We start from the raw sequence: 12603 nt of genomic DNA, 5'->3' as shown, positions 1-12603 counted from the left end.
TTTACTAATTTTTATTTGGAGTTCCATACTCTAGCTATTTTTGTGATCATGTGTGGGGGGGTGTTAACTAGCTTTTCTTCAAAGATTCGGCTAATAATCTTTGGCTCTTTTATGATTAAATTATATTTAAAAATTAAATGCTAATTGTGATTTCTTCTGTACACACTGGTGTTTTCTGTTTTGTCATTAAAAAAAAAAATCTATTTGCAGTGCCCCATGGGAATTGAACCTGGAGTCTTAAGCATGGTTAAGCATATATTCTACCACTACGCTGAACTTCTAGCCTATGTACACAGTTCTTATTTCTAATTCAGGCTTAGAATTTAGCAATAGAATTTTGAAGTGGTTTGGATTTTTCATGCTTTTGATAAGATACAGGGTTCTTACATTAAAATAAGTCCATGTGTTCATGTTCCAGTCCTGGGACTTGAACTCAGGATCTGTACACTGTCCTTTAGCTTTTGGGCTCAAGGCTGGCACTCTACCACGTTAGCCATAACTACCCCTGGCTCTGGCTTTTTCTTGTTGTTAGTGATGGTTAATTGGAAATAAATGTTTTGTGGACTTTCCAGGCTAGGTTCAAACCTGGATTGTCAGATCTCAGCCTCCTGAGTAAGGGTTACAGGCATAAGTATCTGGTGCCCATCTCGCAAAATACATTTCTAAACATCCTCCAAATGGATCACTGTCAGATATAAGTAAACAATTACTGTTTATTGAATTAATGATGCATGGCATTTATTTTTTTCTGTCAATAAAACGTTACACGATCAGTGTCGTAACTGCCATGTATAGTTCAACTGCTATCTATAGCCTGATGACTCCCAGCACACTCTCTTTCTATTTCCATAACTTAGAGGACATTTTTGTTTTACTTTATAAGGAGTTGAGAAGTAAAGGTTAGTCACATGACTAGTCGCCTTGAAAATGCTAACCAGATTTGAGGGCATGGAAGAGCATTAGCTCTTGGATTAAAATGAAATTGTTTTCAAAGTAGGGGCAGCCCTAGCTATTACTGTAAATGCATGGTTGAAGCATTGCCTACTAACCTTGCATAATAGAAACATTCTTTGTTTTTCCTTTTCATCAGAACAAGTAACAAATGTTCTTTAAAGTGCACCTCTCCTCACTATCTTGTCTAGCCATCAGGTCTACCCAAATGTATTTAAAAACCCATGAATACTAACCACTTCTTTAGACTTTACATATATAGAATTATTAAAATATACTCACCTAAGATTTACCTCTGAGAAATCTGCATTTCTAAAATAAACTGGAAATGTATTTTGGCCAAATTTCAAAGTTTCTGAACATTAAAGTTTGCTGCTATTATAGGAACATGTTGCTGAAGTATAAGTATAAAGTTTTCATTTTAGGAGAATTACATCTGCATGCTGTCTTTATAGGGTAATTTATATTGCATGAGAAGTATAGAAGTTAAATATCTTAGGCTTTCTATATAATTAAGCTTCTTATTTTATAGATGATATAGATCTATATTAAGTTCTGCTACTCATTTTCAAGATTATTGTTACATAAAATACAAAACAGTGCAAATACCAAACCTTTATAAGAACTTTACTTAAAATGGCACAAGTACCTCGGGTGATGATGTCTTGGACATATCTCTGGGGATGTTATCACTGCAATGAAATGCACTTTCAGTTAAAGTGTTCCCAGGGGAATATGCCCAAGAACAAGCTTTATTTTCTTCTTTCTTTTTCCACTGCCTACCATTGGCAGGTAAAGATTTCTCTAGTGTTTTTAAAGTATATTCCCTTGCTATTCAGTTCTGCTCTTGTTTGTTTGTTTTTTTGTTTTTTTTTGGCCAGTCCTGGGGCTTGGACTCAGGGCCTGAGCACTGTCCCTGGCTTCTTTTTGCTCAAGGCTAGCACTCTGCCACTTGAGCCACAGCGCCACTTATGGCCATTTTCTGTATATGTGGTGCTGGGGAATTGAACCCAGGGCCTCATGTGTATGAGGCAAGCACTTTTGCCACTAGGCCATATCCCCAGCCCCTCAGTTCTGCTCTTGTAAGTTAACAGTTTCACTTAGTCACTAAGTAAAACATTAAGGGCATTTATAAATTATGGTATAATTGACACTGGATGTTTCTGCTTAGTACTAGTTTTAAATGCTGAACCCTTGGCCTTATTGTGATTAATTAAATACAGGCTCTCTCAGAGAATAGACCATCTATTATATGTAAAGATCCTTTTCTATACTGAAAATTGTATGTGGTTATCTTAATGCTAAGTAAAAATTTGCTGTTTATTTGTAGCTGTGGAATATGGACTAGTTTTGAATTGTTACTCTGGATATTGTTATCGGTTTAGCCTGAGATATGTTGTGTTTAAGTTTGCACTCTTTGCCTCTTGTCTTTTCTTTTTCTTCTTCTAATTATTTATACCCTCCCTGCCCCATTCCTAATATGTTGCAAGTATAAAAATGTACTATGAAATATTTTTCCTTATTTTGGGTTGACTTTGTGATTTTGTTGTCGATATTTTCCATTTTTTTGGGCTCATTTTTTTTTTTTTTCTAGATTTAAAACATAGCATAGCGCTGGGAATTTGGCCTAGTGGTAGAGTGCTTGCCTCACATACATGAAGCCCTGGGTTTGATTTCTCAACACCACATAAATAGAAAAGGCCAGAAGTGGCGGTGTCTCAAGTGGTAGAGTGCTAGCCTTGACCAGAAAGAAACTAGGGACAGTGCTCAGGCCCTGAGTTCAAGCCTTACGACTGCCTCCCTCCCCACCCCCACCCCCCAAAAAAAAGAAACCTATTGCATAACTTAGTAGTTTCCTCCTTAGACTTCCCTGCTCTCCTTTCCCATCCCTAATATGTAAATTATACTTCAGGATCCTCCAAAGATAAGATTCACAGATATTCAAATCATTGCATCAAGTAGAATAGTATTTTACACATAAGCTGTGTGTGTCTGCCTCTTTGCATTAACTTATCACTAGATCACTTAAAATATCTAGTGCAAGGTGAATGCTATATAAATAATTGCTAATATCATTGGGGGAATTTTAATATTTTGTAGGCAGAGGGCTGGTTCGAGGGCTTGGAGATGGAATCTTGAGGATGTTACTGCCTAGGCTGGCTTTGAATCAGGATCTTTTTAGTTCTCAGTCTCCTGATTAGGATTACATATGAGCTACTGGTGTCCAGTTTCCAAATATTTTTGATCTGAAGATACTTCAGTCCTACCTAAGATATTGATGATTTAGAGGGTCAAGTGTTTATTTAAGCTATGTGGGAGTTGTCAGTAATGGAAATGTCTATCATTATTGTTTTATACTGTTTTTGGTGGTGAAAAACAAAATACTTATGCTTACATTAGCCTGGTATCTCAACTTAAAATGTTAAGTCCCGAAATCTGACCTGGTAACTCATAAATCACATAGAAAGAACTGTCCTAGTATTTTAAATCATAATTTTTATAAGTAGATTAGAATTATAGTTAACTTCATCAAAAAATAGGAAAAAGTTGATGACCTCTGTCACGCCCATCTCTTATCACAAATGAAATGAAAGAGCCAGCAAATACTAGAGAAGTAAAATGTTCACATTGATTACAGTATATTGCTGTATTGTCATCTCCATTTGTCTGTCATAATAGTGATTATGTTTTGTGTGCAGATGTCTTTTAAACAGTGTGAAGAAGACTAGGGGCATGCTCAGTAGTAGATGGCCTGCATAGCAAGCACAAGGCCCCAAGTTCAACCTCCAGTAGCACAAGAAAGGAAAGAGTTTCAAGAAAAAAAACTTGAAAAAAATCATTTATTTAATTTATTTTTTTGTTTATGTTTAAGGAATTGAACCCAGGACCTCATGCATGCTAGGCAACTATTCTATGATTGAGCCACATTCCCAGCCCAAGAAAAAGCTTTTAAAATGTATAATAGCATGGTTATTTTGGGGGCAAACATACTATCTTTCAGTTATTATCTTATCTTCTTAGTCCCATTGTTAAACTGTTTGAAAATACTTTAAGTAAAGCATACCTTTGAAATAATCATAGTATGGAGATACATACAGACTTTAAAATATCTCTTACCCGACCACTTTCCCTTTTTACTCAACTATTGCTTTTTATTAGTTGTGTGTGTATGTGTACTGGTACTGGGGCTTGAACTCAAGACCTTGCTCTGTCACTTGGCTTTTTTTTCTCAAGGCTGGCACTCTGTCACTTGAGCTGTACCTCTACTTTAGACTTTGTTTCTGGTTAATTGGAGATAAAAATTTCACTAATTTTTGTGCCAGGGCTGCCTTTTTTTTTTTTTTTTTGGCCAGTCCTGGGGCTTTGACTTAGGGCCTGGGCATTGTCCCTGGCTTCTTTTTGCTCAAGGCTAGCACTCTGCCACTTGAGCCACAGCACCACTTATGGCCATTTTCTGTATATGTGGTACTGGGGAATTGAACCCAGGGCTTCATGTATACGAGGCAAGCACTCTTTCCACTAGGCCATATCCCCAGCCCAGGGCTGTCTTTGAACTAAGATCCTCAGATTTCTGCCTCCAGAGTAGCTAGAACTAAAAATGTGAGCCATCCGTGAACTTTGTGTATTATGTTAAAAAAAAAAAAAAAAAGCTTTCCTGGACATCTTATTCACTCTGCCACTATATTAACTTGTGGTCCTTATCTCTCTTTTGGATAATTATTTTTGTATTATTTTAATTAGTTTCACTGGATTTGTTTGGCTTCCTTGTATAATTACACAAATGCATGCATATATCCATGTTTCTATTTGCATACACACAAAAACATTCACTTTTGAGCAATCTCAATCATAAACCTTCTGTAGGTACTCTAACAGTATTGTAAAACTACTATATTTCTAATTATAGTTTGCACAGTTCTGCTTTACAATTTTATCTATTAGCTTCCTTTTTTGGCACTATTGGAGCAGAACTAAGAAAACTGTTATTTCAGTCACTACTGTACACACGTATTTTCTATCTTTATATTTGTTGCTTAAAAGTCAAAGTTCAGATGAGGTCCTGACAATACAGAGTTTAAAATCTAGCTGTTCTTAAACAATACTCATTGTTGTATTTAAATATTTAATCAGAGCTCTTTTAGCCATTCTTGATGCCTTTAGGGCCAAGTCGGAATGTGACTCAGCAGAGGCTTTATTCTTAAATAAAAATTTTTTCTAGTCCATATTTTTCTATTTGTACTCTTAAATGGAATTATAAGCCTCATGTAATGTCGGAGTCATATACATTAATTTGACTTCGCAATTGAAATTTGCATAAAAGGAATGTGGTTTGCCCCATGTTTAATTTTCAAAATTTTATTTATAGTAAAAATGCTTATTCACCAAGTTTATTAGTTGTGTAACTGTTGCTTGCCAGTGAAATTTGCGCAGCAAATGTTAACATCTTTTCTTGCTACCCATAGCTAGTGAATACTCTACTACAATAGATGATAAAATGTGACCTTTCTGATATAGACTGAAAGAAAATTACCTGATCGATCATCTAGAGTTCTTTGCCTGTAATAGGTTCACAGTACATGTTTTTTAACTTTTTTGTCTCTCTCTCTCTCTTTCTCTCTCTCTCTCTCACTGGAACTGGATGGAGTACCCGAAGCACCTTTCTTTTTCTTGTAGCTCAGCTCTCTCACTGGTTTATTCAATCTAATGAAGATTAATAGGATGGGAAACCCTCAAGAAGGTTTTCCTTTTAGCAATTAGGAGGTGGAGAAAGAAGCAATGCCACCTTCCGTCTTCGTTCATTTGGTGGCAAAAATGCAGGCTGACCTAATGGTTTTCTCATAAATTTACTAAATATACCGAAAAGAATGATGTAAGTGGCGCTGTGGTTCAAAGTGGTAGAGTTGTAGCCTTTTTTTTTTTTAAGTTTATTGGAGATAAGATTCTTAAGGAGTTTCCTGTCTGAGTTATAGCTTCGAACTATGATTCTTAGATTTCAGCCTCCTGAGTAGCTAGAATTATAGACATAAGCCACTGCCTAGCTGTATTTACTTTTAGTTTGTAGTTTTCACTATAATGAGTCTAGATATGGATTTCTTTTTTAAAGTATTCAATTTAGGCTAATTTATGCCTCTGGTTATCTGAGTATTTGCATTTTTCATTAGAGCAGGAAAGTGAATAACGACTGCCCTGTTATCGTTTATGTCCTCCAATTGGACATCGATTTCTCCCTTCCTTTATTTCTCTTAAATTTTTTTAGTCTTTTTTTCCTTTAAACAATTAAACCACCAAAAATAAAAGGCCTATGTTGATCTGGAACTTGGCATTTCTGCCTCCTCCCTTCAAGTACTCCTCTCTCTCCCTCTTCCCCCCTTTTGTGTGAGGAGGACGTAGTAGGGATGGAATCCAAGTCCTGTTGCATGCTACACAAATGCTTGACATACTCATTCTCAACAATATAATTATATATAAATATATATATGTATACATATATATATATTTTTTTTTTTTTTTGGCCAGTCCTGGGCCTTGGACTCAGGGCCTGAGCACCATCCCTGGCTTCTTCCAGCTCAAGGCTAGCACTCTGACACCTGAGCCACAGCGCCCCTTCTGGCCGTCTTCCATATATGTGGTGCTGGGGAATCGAACTGAGAGCTTCATGTGTAGGAGGCAAGCACTCTTGCCACTAGGCCATATTCCCAGCCCCATATAATTATATTTAAAAATTAAAAAAACAGTATTGTAACTCAATACAATTAAATGTGAAGTCCCATCATATAACAAGATCCCTAACTGTGTTTCCCAGTTAAGTTTCATGTAGGTTTATAAAGGGATGATTATCATGGAATTGCTTGGAACAGAGAGAAATTGGAGAGCTTCCTGATGGATCTAAGGAATGGCCATCGTGGCATATGCATACAGTACATTGACACATTTTGTTTTTAAAACCATTAACCTGTAGGTACCTTGTTCAGGACTATCTTTTTTTCAGTTGTCTGATTTTCTGTTTAAAACACTCATTGAGTTGTTAAATTGTTATAATTTTCCATTTCTTGGAAGTTCAGTTTGGTTGTTTTTCCAAATATACCTACACTGTTAGATCCTACTGCTTACGTTTTCATGCTTTTTTTTTTTTTTAGCATTTTAGTACGGGAAGTCCCAGGACTTTTTTTTTTCTTCTGACTTTTAAGTATTACGGGATTAGAAATGTTACCGGGTTCGAGGGTGGGTATTCCCTGTCCCTCCAAGAGTCCACCACTCAGAGACAGTCTCAAGCAAAAAGATGGATTTATTGGGGAAGCAAAAAGCAAACTGACTGGCCAAGGACAGTGCAGACTTGGGAGCTGCCACAGTGACCCTGAGCAGTCCTCAAACTGGGGTTTATAAAGGTAAAAGCCTAGCACAGGTGTAGGGGCTTGACGCAGGGGGTAGAGCATGCAATAAGTTCACAGATGTAGGAGGTTGACTCAGAGTAGAGCAAATAACAAGCCATTTACAGAAGCAGAATTTTGGGGTCAGGTTGACCTAATCTCCAGCATTTCCTACTATGTTTCCCTAGTCAAGATACTCCCTACAACAGTAAGGTACCCTGAGGTGTTTGGTTTTTGGAGTTGTTAGCATGTATTCATTATTCCAACCATGTGAGTTTTCATGACTGGATCAGATGTAACTAGACCTTGCATGAACCTGTGATTGTATCTGTCATTCCTTACTTTCCTGGCCTTGGGGCATCCTTGCTTCTGTATTAGATTATTACTCTGATTTCTTGCTTCCTTTTCATTGTAAGCTACTTTACTTACTAAATAGAGCTTAGCTGTGTTTTTTTGGTTTTATGAGACAGGCGGGTTGCTGTCTACCCCAAGCTGCCACAACTCATAATATCATCTTGCTTAAAACTGGGTATCCAGGTTACAGCTATGTACCACCATATGCTGTGTTTTCAAATAATGGGTTTCTAAGGTTTATTTATTTATTTTTGAGGCAGGAGATTTTTCTGGTGTAGTTGAAGAGCAAAAAGGGCTGAGTATGTGGCTCAAGTGGTAGAGTGCCTGGATTCAAACCTCAGTATCACCAAAAAAAAAAAGAAAGAAAGATTATGTAGCAGAGTGCTGGTGGCGCACATCTATAGTCCTACTCAGGAGGCTGAAACTTAAGGATCTTGGTTCAAATCCAACCAGGAAGACAGACCTGAGAGATTCTTATCTCTTAACCTACAGAAAAGCTAGAAGTGGAGGTGTGGCTCAAAAGATAGAGCCCTTGACTTGAGTGAAAAAGATAAGCAAGAGGCAGAGGCCTTTACATCTGAGAAAATAAAGAATGTATGTAGTATGAATGGCATGAGCATAAGAAGGATAATTGCAGGGAGTGATAGTTGCAAGTGGGTTAGTTTGGATAAAACCATTTTAGGAGAGTATTTTTTACCTCTCCCCCTATGACCTTCATTTCAATAGGATCAGCATTTATTGAAAGGATTCCACATAGTAGATGATGACAAAATTGTATTTATGTGGGAAAATGAGCAGGTGCCTAAATAGTTCATAGCAAAGGGCTTAGGAACTTAGTCTTGATTTGATATAGAAAAATTTTGGAAGGAAGTTTTGTTTTCACCCCAACAGGATGGCTCTAACCATCAAGAATTGGTTCAAACCACACCAGTTAAAGGAAGGGCACCATCATTAAAAAAGGCTGCTCATGCCAGCTTTGAGTGTCCTCAGATCATATCTACTAATGCAAACTGGCTATAAATCTAGGTCTTCCCAAGACCTCCTCAGCTTTGCGTGTCCCCTAGAAAAATTCATAAAACTCAGTGAATTGATATGCCTATGATTTTGTTTTTATGATGTGTGATGTAGAAGAAGAAGGAACTAGACTATTTCATTCTCCAGTTAGTGTGATGCAATATGCAATCCAATCTAGGCCTACTTGGTATAAAATCTGCAGGTTAAAATGCATAGTCCAGTTCACACCTGTAATCCTAGCTATGCAGGAAGCTGGGATTTGAGGGTCTTGGTTCAAAGCCAGCTTGGGCAGAAAAGTTCCTGTGAGACTCTTACCTCCAATTAACCACTCAAACACTGCAAGTGCAACTGTGGCTCAAAGCTCTAGAGAGCTAGCCTTAAGAGCGCAGGGACAGCGCCCAGGCCCTGTGAGTTTAAGCACTACTACTGTGTTCTTCTCCCTCCCTCCCAAACAAAACAAAACATAGCTCCAGGTGCCTATAGCTCACCAGCTACTCAGAAGGCCGAAGATTGTGGTTTGAAGCCAGCCCTGGCAGGAACATTTGGGAGACCCCTACCTACCTCCAGTTAACTACTGAAAAGTCAGAGTGGTGCTCTGGCTCAAATGGTAGCATTAGACTAGCCTTGAGCACAAAAAGCTCAAGAGCAGCACCTCTATCCTGAGTTCAGGAACCAGGATTGACTGGGCTGGGGATATGGCCTAGTGGCAAGAGAGTTTGCCTCCCATACATGAAGCCCTAGGTTCAATTCCCCAGCACCACGTATACAGGAAATGGCCAGAAGTGACACTGTTGCTTAAGTGGCAGAGTGCTAGCCTTGAGCAAAAAGAAGCCAGGGACAGTGCTCAGGCCCTGAGTCCAAGGCCCAGGACTGGCAAAAAAAAAAAAAAAAAGAACCAGGATTGACAACAAACACAAACAAAACACTTCATAGTTCCCAAGCAGTGGGTAAGAAAGTAAGAAAGAATGGTTATGTGGATTGGGGACGGATTTTTGAAACATTTTATTCTAGGATATAAAAGTGTTTGAATTCTGTGGGTAGGCAGAATACTTGATGGGTGAATTTTGAGCACATGAGCATTCAGATCAAGGTGTTTTGGGGCAGACTCATGGGTCTAGAAAGGTTTTGCTACCTTTTTTTTTAAAAAGAAACAAATGTTTAAAGGAATTGCCATTTAACAAAGCAGTTTATGAAAACAGTGTGTCTGGATCACCCTGACTTTCAACATTCCCATCTTCCTACCTATCCCTTCCAATTTTATAGGATATATATTGGATTCTTAATTGAATCTCCCCCTTTCAAGTACCTACTTCCTGGTGTTTACTTTGTTGAAATTTGACTTTGCCTTTCTACCCTGTGTGAATTCTCCCTTGAATCTACCATATTTCAGTTGATACATTTTGTATACACTTGCATACCACCCAGAATATTTACTTTTAAGTTTATAAGCTAAATATAAGGGAAAACATGCATCCTCTGTAGTCCTGATTTACCTCATATAACATAATTTTTTTCTGGTTTTGCTACTTGTAAGGTGAGGACTGAAGTGTGAATGAGAGTAATGAAGACAGAAATGCAGAACAAGTGCATAGAATTTTGGCAAAAGAATAAATCTATTTTTGAGAGCGCATGAAAGAGTAAGGGTTGAGTGAGACTGAAGATAAACAGATGGAATAATTGAAGGGAGAGAAGCTATCAGTAGCACAGATATAGGGACTCATTGTGAAAACTCAGACAAACCCTTTTCTAGGACTAGAAGCAAAGCAGAATTAAAGTGGCCACAGTTTTGAAGTGAAGGGTAGATAAGTTGGGAAAGGCAATTTTGCTAAAGCAGGGGGAAATGAGATAGGGAAAGGGAGGCCTATCAGCAGTTTGAGTTCCTGAATTGGGTGTGGAAAGGGCTTAGAATACTCCATATGTTATTTGTTGATAGGAAAGTCAACAAGAGAGATTAAGGAGTTCACAGTGGATCAAATAATTGCAGTTTTGGACATTTTCCAACAATTCATGGCATCTTTGGAGTAAGAGTAGAAGAGTCAATTGTTCAACTGTTTTTGACTAAGGAACACTTTACATTTTACTTTAAAAAAATCAAAGATGCTTACTAAAATAGTGGAGTGATTTTATTAGAAAAAAAAATAAAACCAACTTTGTCTTTTTTAGCCCTTAATTCATTTTTATGCCCTGGACAGCACAATAGGTGCCCAGGTTCTTGAGCATCCTAGACATTGCACTGTGCAAAACTAAAGGCAAAGTTAAATGCATCCTACCATAGATCAGCTTAACTATTAATCATAATACATTTAAAGAAAGAAAAGAAAGGATGGAAAACAACTCAGGTAACAAGATTTAAACATTTCTTGTTTTTTTTTTTTTTTTAAACCAAGGCAGAAAATGGTCAATGGATTTCAGAATTTTCCACCTAGAAGGAACAAACAGTAGTATTTTATTTTATTTTGCGCTTTTTTTTTTTTGCCTGTCCCTGGCTTTTTTTTGCTCAAGGCTAGCACTCTGCCACTTGAGCCACAGCGCCACTTCTGGCCATTTTCTGTATATGTGGTGCTGGGGAATTGAACCCAGGGCCTCATGTAGACAAGGCAAGCAAGACTCTTCTTGCCACTAGGCCACATCCCCAGCCCAAACAGTAGTATTTTAAAACAAATGCTCCAGAATGTCATTCAAGCCAAATGGGAAGTTGAAGGTTTTTTTTTTTTGTTGTTGTTGTTGTTCTTTTTTTTTTTTTTTTGCTTTTTCTTTTCTGTAAACCTATTGATTATAATGGCTTCCCTGCTTGGAACCCTGTAGTGGTTTTCCATTAAACAGTGAATGAAAATCTAAAGTCTTTGCCATGGCAGGCTGTCGTTGATGTTCCTTGCTGAGAGGGCACCAGTATGACTGTAGAGAGCCTGAAGGCTAAGATGAAAACTTTGGAGCAAGAGTTAGAAGACACACCAACAGAACACACTGACTTCTGCCTGGAGTTTTCTCATTTATCACCTTTTCCATTTACCAGTGGAGCTTTGTGTGGAGACCCAGGATACATACTGGGCCTGAAAGTGTTGAATGACTGGATGGTGTGAGAGCATTAAGGGGCATGATGTGTATTCTTTCCCTTACTTCTTTTTTGTTGTTGTTGTTGTTTTTTGCCAGTCCTGAGGCTTGAACTCAGGGCCTGAGTCCCTGGCTTCTTTTTGCTCAAGGCTAGCACTCTACCACTTGAACCACAGTCCCACTTCCGGCTTTTTCTATATATGTGGTGCTGAGGAATCAAAACCAGAGCTTCATGTATATGAGGTGAGCACTTTACCACTAGGCCATATTCCCAGCCCTCTTTCACTTACTCTTAAGTACTATAACATAATCTCCACATCACATACAAGGAAACTAGGGACAATTAGGTCACTCAGCACCCAGTAATGACAGTCTCCATTATTTTCCCATCTCTGCATATCTTCTTCGTTACCCTGAGCCCACTTTTCTAGGTAATTGTATTTGTGGGAATTTAAAGAAAGGATTGATGACTTAATTTTTAAGTGTTTTTTAAAGGTGGGTGTGTGGGTGTGTGGGTGTGTGGAGTTCCTGGGGCTTGAACTCAGGACCCAGGCACTGTTCTTTTGCTCAAAGGTAGCACTTTAGCACTTGAGCTATGGTTATACTTCTGGCTTTTTTGGTGGTTAATTAGAGATAAGAGTCTCAGACTTTTCTGCCTGTGCAAGTTTTGAACCATGATCCTCACATCTCACCCTCCTCACTAGTTAAGGATTACAGATGTGACCAGTGCTCAGCCTTTTTTTTTCAAGTTTTAAAGATAAAATTATAATTAATAACATTTTTGTTTACATGAACAAAAACTTACAGATCATTTTTTGCCTAGGTAGTGTAGTTTGGTAAGATACTATGCCTTTGTAATTATTTT

At 37.9% G+C, this 12603-nt stretch overlaps 1 protein-coding gene across 11 annotated transcripts in view; it reads left to right on the top strand.

Annotated features, from left to right (window-relative positions):
• Positions 1 to 12603, top strand: part of Pphln1 (periphilin 1) — an 84878-nt gene that overhangs the window by 54822 nt on the left and 17453 nt on the right. The gene's annotated exons all lie outside the window — the stretch shown is intronic.

Source organism: Perognathus longimembris, chromosome 1 (genome assembly GCF_023159225.1).
Source record: "Perognathus longimembris pacificus isolate PPM17 chromosome 1, ASM2315922v1, whole genome shotgun sequence".
NCBI lineage: Eukaryota > Metazoa > Chordata > Mammalia > Rodentia > Heteromyidae > Perognathus > Perognathus longimembris.
Note: the sequence above shows the minus strand (reverse complement) of the source record. Positions and strands in the feature narration are given on the sequence as shown.